Source organism: Myotis lucifugus, unplaced genomic scaffold (assembly GCF_000147115.1).
Source record: "Myotis lucifugus unplaced genomic scaffold, Myoluc2.0 scaffold_192, whole genome shotgun sequence".
In the NCBI taxonomy this organism is placed as follows: domain Eukaryota; kingdom Metazoa; phylum Chordata; class Mammalia; order Chiroptera; family Vespertilionidae; genus Myotis; species Myotis lucifugus.
The window spans coordinates 860,602-865,569 of NW_005871240.1; the positions used below are offsets into that span (position 1 = coordinate 860,602).

The window sequence follows — 4,968 nt, forward strand, 5'->3', positions numbered from 1 at the left end:
AAAGAACATGGTACCTAAGAGTTAGATAGACAGACAGAGGAGAGGCTGGGCACTGGTCAGGGGCTTACATGCCAACTATTCTCCACCTGGGAAATGATGTAAAATCGGTTTCTTTAGTTTTCTGCTCAATGGTTTTCTCCAGCGAGTGGAGTGGCATCTGCTCACTTCTCCCTGGGGCCTGGCTTGGTGGTCGCCTGGGGGTCTGGCTGTGCTCCAGCGGGCTCCACACAGGCCTGCCTACTCCGCCTGGCCCTGTCCACATGTTGCTTCCTCCGAGTCTTCCTTGGGCGCAGCCCCGTCCATCACCTCCTCCTGTGTCTCGCACTGCTTCCACAGGGCCGAGAAAGAGGCCCACACGGAGTTCAGATCTGCAAGGGGCTGGTCCTCTGCTTTCAGAACCTTCGGGATCTCCGCTTGCAATTGTTCCTTTCCATGACCTTCCTTCCCTACCTCTGGCATCATCCCGGAGCACCGCATGCCTACCCTCCAGTAGAAGGTTGTCTTTGTGTGGCTTTCAGGGCAGCCTTCAGGGCCTGGTGGCCGCACTGCGCCCCTTCCGCATTTGGCGCTGGGCCTGAGGCCCGCCCTGGAAAGCGGGCGGCTCCCCAGCAAGTCCCGCAGCACCAGGCACATGTGCGCCCGCCCCTGCCCATGCCCTCCAGGCATGCGCGGGTCCACGCTGTGCTCAGGGCCTGGGAGTTAAGCAGCAGGGTGGTCCTGATGCGGTAGAGCTGGGTCAGCACCAGTTTCCTGTGCTGGGCAGAGATCCCAGGGGGCTGCTCAGGCTGAACCCTGGGGGAGATCCCTGAGGGCAGCTCTCTGCTCCTCCTGGCGGGCCCTTCGGGCTCCCCCACCAGGAAGGTGGTCCTGCCCTCCATCTCTGATAGCTGGGAGCCACTGCCAGGGCTTGATGCACCCCCGCAATTCCAGCGGGGCCCAGCTTCGTGAGGGGAGCCCCAGTCCTAGTGCCGGTGGCTGTGTCAGCCAAGCAGAGTTCAGACAGGCTGCGGCTGGGGGCTGAGGGTGCCCCCTTGGTGGCGGCCCCTGCCAGCAGCTGCAGGAGGCTGGCCTCAGATTTGGACTTGAGCAGGTGGGGCAGGCGGGGCAGCAGCTGGACAGGGGTGCGGCGGTGGCGGAGGCAGGGCGAGGGCAGGGGTGAAGGGGCCTGTGGTAAACCTAGGGGCCTTCTTCACTGCCTTGGTCACTAAGAGCAGGTCCGTGAAGAGGAAGCAGTACATATCCATCTTGCTGTCCTTTCCCTCCTTCATCCTCAGGCTGCCCTCCAACAGCAGCTGGCACGTCTCCTCCGGGGAGGCACCAGGGATGCACCAGGGATGGGCGCGGTCAGGTCCAGGTGCAGAAATTCCTTCAGGAGCTTGTCCACCTCCTCGTTGCTACCCTCCACCACCTCGTAGGCGTCCATGCGGCTCACCACGGCCGCCAGCTGCTGCCGCTCCTGTCGCTGCCGCATGCACGCGTTCACGTGGTGGATGAAGCGCTCCACGGAGCTGATCATGGTGATGACGGCCTCCTTGGCACGTGGCTCGTCCCTCTTCCTCAGCACCAACTTGAGCAGCAGCGGGTACTTGGTGAGCCGCTGGTGGGGCTTGGCGAGCATGTTGCTCAGCTTCAGCCGCTGGAACTGCTGGTGCTTCTCCCGGAAGAGGTCGTTGTGCGCAGCAGGCTGCCCTTTACTCCATGCAGCCCTCCTCCTCCATGCAGTACCGGATGTAGGGCTTGAAGAGGGAGCCGAACATCTTGAAGCCTTTGAGGAGGTCCCCGGGCTGCAGCCAGCGCTCGTTGTTCGCCGTGCCTTCAACCACCATCCGGCGCCATCATTGCTGCCCCCACAGTGCAGACCCGCGATCTCAGGGATGTTGCTTGAACTGGGAGCGGGGTGTGGAGGTGTCGGGGACTCCTCCCCCAGGGCGACCCTTCACCCGGGAGTCCCTTGCCGTTTCCATTCCCACCCCTCGGCCAAGCGGGGAGCACCTTTGGTGGGTCCGCTGCTCTGGGCGCTGGGGAGGAGGAGACCGGGGAGGGAGAGGCCCTGAAGCAGGAGGAGGCCTCGGAAGGCAGGCGAGGAGCCAGGACTCATGGCACCCCTGCCACCACCCCGTGTCCTGCTGGGGCCTGCACCCAGGAGGGCAAGGCCCTGAAGCAGGAGGAGGCCCGGGAAGGCGGGCAGCTCCCCAGCATGTCCCGCTGCTGCACCAGGCGCATGTGCCCCCGCCCCCACCTGTGCCCTCCAGGCCTGCGCAGCTCCACGCTGAGCTCAGGGCCTGGGCAGCGCTCCAGGAGCGGGTCGTGGGTGGAGGTGTCGGGACTCTTCCCCAGGGCGACCCTTCACCCAGGAGTCCCCACTGCTCAATTCACCCCCTCGTCCAGCGGGGAGCGCCCCCAGTGGGTCCGCTGCTCTGGGAGCTGGGGAGGAGGAGGCTGGCGGAGGGCGAGGCCCTGAAGCAGGAGGAAGCTTGGAAGGCAGGCAAGGAGCCCAGGACTCAAGGGGCCACCGGCTGGGCTTGGAGGTGAGGCCTCCACGCACAGTCCCAGCAGCCTGCCTGGTGTGGATGGGGGTTTCGTGAAAGGGCAAGGGCTAGGCCCTCCATCTTGCCCCAGGGTAAGGGCTAGGCCCTCCATCTTGCCCCAGGGTAAGGGCTACGCCCTCCATCTTGCCCCAGGGTAAGGGCTACGCCCTCCATCTTGCCCCAGGGTAAGTGCTCCATCTTACCTTGGCCATGTGCTTGGCAAGGAGCTTCTTCCCGGAAGTCTAAGCCTCTGCTAGCCACACCCAGGAACAAGACACCGACTTGCGCCTGGCCAATCGGCAAGGCCACAGCCCTTTCTCCTCCCCTTACTCCAACCCCCTATAAAACCCCTCTCCACACAGAGTTCTCTCTCTCTCTGCTTCCTGCTGCTGTGTCGGCAAGGTGGGGGAGCCGAGCTAGCTCGAATAAAGACTCTTATGCTTTTGCATCGGACATGGCTGGCTCCCTGATGTGGTTTCTTGGGGATCCTGAAATCTGGGCATAACATTTCGGGTCACCTTGAGGGAAGCTCCAGCCTTTCTCTGCTCCTCTCCTGGTGGAGCGGCGGGACTCCAGCGCTGTGGTCAGAGGAGCTGCCTTCCAGCCCCCAGGCCGCTTCTCAGAGTCGAAGTTGCGCCATTGGCCTCTGCCTAGGACCGGACCTCTGCACCACCAGGGTGCATAAACACACAGGGCTTCCATCAGGCTTCGCTGCTCCACCGCTTGGAGCCTACATATGCAAATTAACCGCAATCTTTGTTGATTAGCCAATGGGAGGCATAGCGAAGGTACGGGTCAATTACTCTTTTTGTCTATTATTAGATTAGATTGCAATCAAACGAAAGGGATGTAGGTGGGTTACATGAAATCCATTGGTGATAAACTAGAGAGGCGGGAGAAAGCAAAGCAGGGAAACCCCTGGGATTGGATAAAAAGTAAACTGATGGACACATACTTAGGTGGGTGCAGGATCAATTAACATAACAATGAAGGAATTTGTGGTATCTGTCCCGTAGCCCAGGCACATTAGGTTGTGCCTCAAGGGGTCCAGAAAAAGGGAAGTTACAACTTACCCAGACATTTCAAGGGTATGTTATTATAGATGCAAAAAGACACACAGGCTCAGTTAAAGTAAAGGCTGACCTTGTCAGTGAAGATACCAGCCTAGGATGTAACTACCCACCATAACTGCTTATAGTTAGTTTATTTTCAGACCATCCTTTGTGGTTACTTTAGGTGTCTGAGTTTGCAAGACCGTCATGCAAGTCTCCCCTGAGCTTGTCAGGTTAGCAGGTGGCCCCTTTCATCCACAATTATATGCCATTTTTTATAGTTGTCCCTTTTGGATATTTACCTGCCTGGATGGACCTGGAGAGTATTATAAAACAAAATAAGGCAGTCAGAAAAATACAAGTCCCATATGATTTCACTTATATGTTAGGAATCTAATTTCCAACAAAGTGGATACAGACTCATGGATACAGACTGACAGCTATCAGAGGATAGGGGGTTGGGAGGCTAGGTAAGAATGGTAAAGGGATTAAGCAAAAGAAATAGAGACTCATGGACACAGACAACAGTATGGTGATTGTCAGAAGCAGGGGTCCTCAAACTATGGCCCACGGGCCACATGCGGCCCGCCGAAAACATTTATCCGGCCCGCCGGTTGTTTTTGACTCCGCTGCCTGTTGCTTAGCAGCCGACTAGTTTTTTTTTTATAGTCCGGCCCTCCAAGGTCTGAGGGACAGTGAACTGGCCCCCTGTTTAAAAAGTTTGAGAACCCCTGGTCAGAAGGAAGAGGGGTTAGGGGAGATAGAAGAGGGTATAAGGAGGATAAATGGTGATGGAAAGAGACTTCATTTGGGGTGGTAAACACACAATACAATATACAGATGATGCATTGTAGAATTGTATACCTGAAATCTGTATCATTTTACTAATCAATGTTACCCCAATAAATTCAATAATAAAAACAGAAGAGAAAAATAAGATTAATGAGCATTTCGATGTTAAATTTTACATTGGTCGATTTAAAAAGGGAAGCATTCTTTACTTTTCTTTAGGGCATGGTCAAGGCACTTAGCATCTTTTATAGTTGTCATGTACAAGAAACTGAAAGACATTAGTGGCAAGAAACACATGTCTAGACTGGCTGACTAGAAAGACCGAGTGCAATCTAGATGGGTTGCAGAGAGAAGATAAGGGAAAGCCATGTGTCAACTCTCTGCTCTGCACCTTCGCAATTTTGCTCTGATTTGATAGTTGTGAAGTTCAAAAGCTAAACATTTTAACCCTTCTATGAGGTTTATGAATACAAATGATGTTAATGAGTTTTCAATACTCTGAGAGATAATTCAACATATTATTGATTTTTCATTTACTAAAAACGAAGCCCTAAAATCCCCATAATGCTTATATGTCGGTATATGCATTTTAAAAA

The 4,968-nt window shown here is 55.5% G+C and overlaps 1 pseudogene; it reads right to left on the reverse strand.

The window, feature by feature from the left end:
• Positions 1-479: 479 nt before the first annotated feature.
• LOC102424326 lies at positions 480-1,826 on the reverse strand (annotated as a pseudogene).
• Between the last annotated feature and the right edge of the window lie 3,142 nt (positions 1,827-4,968).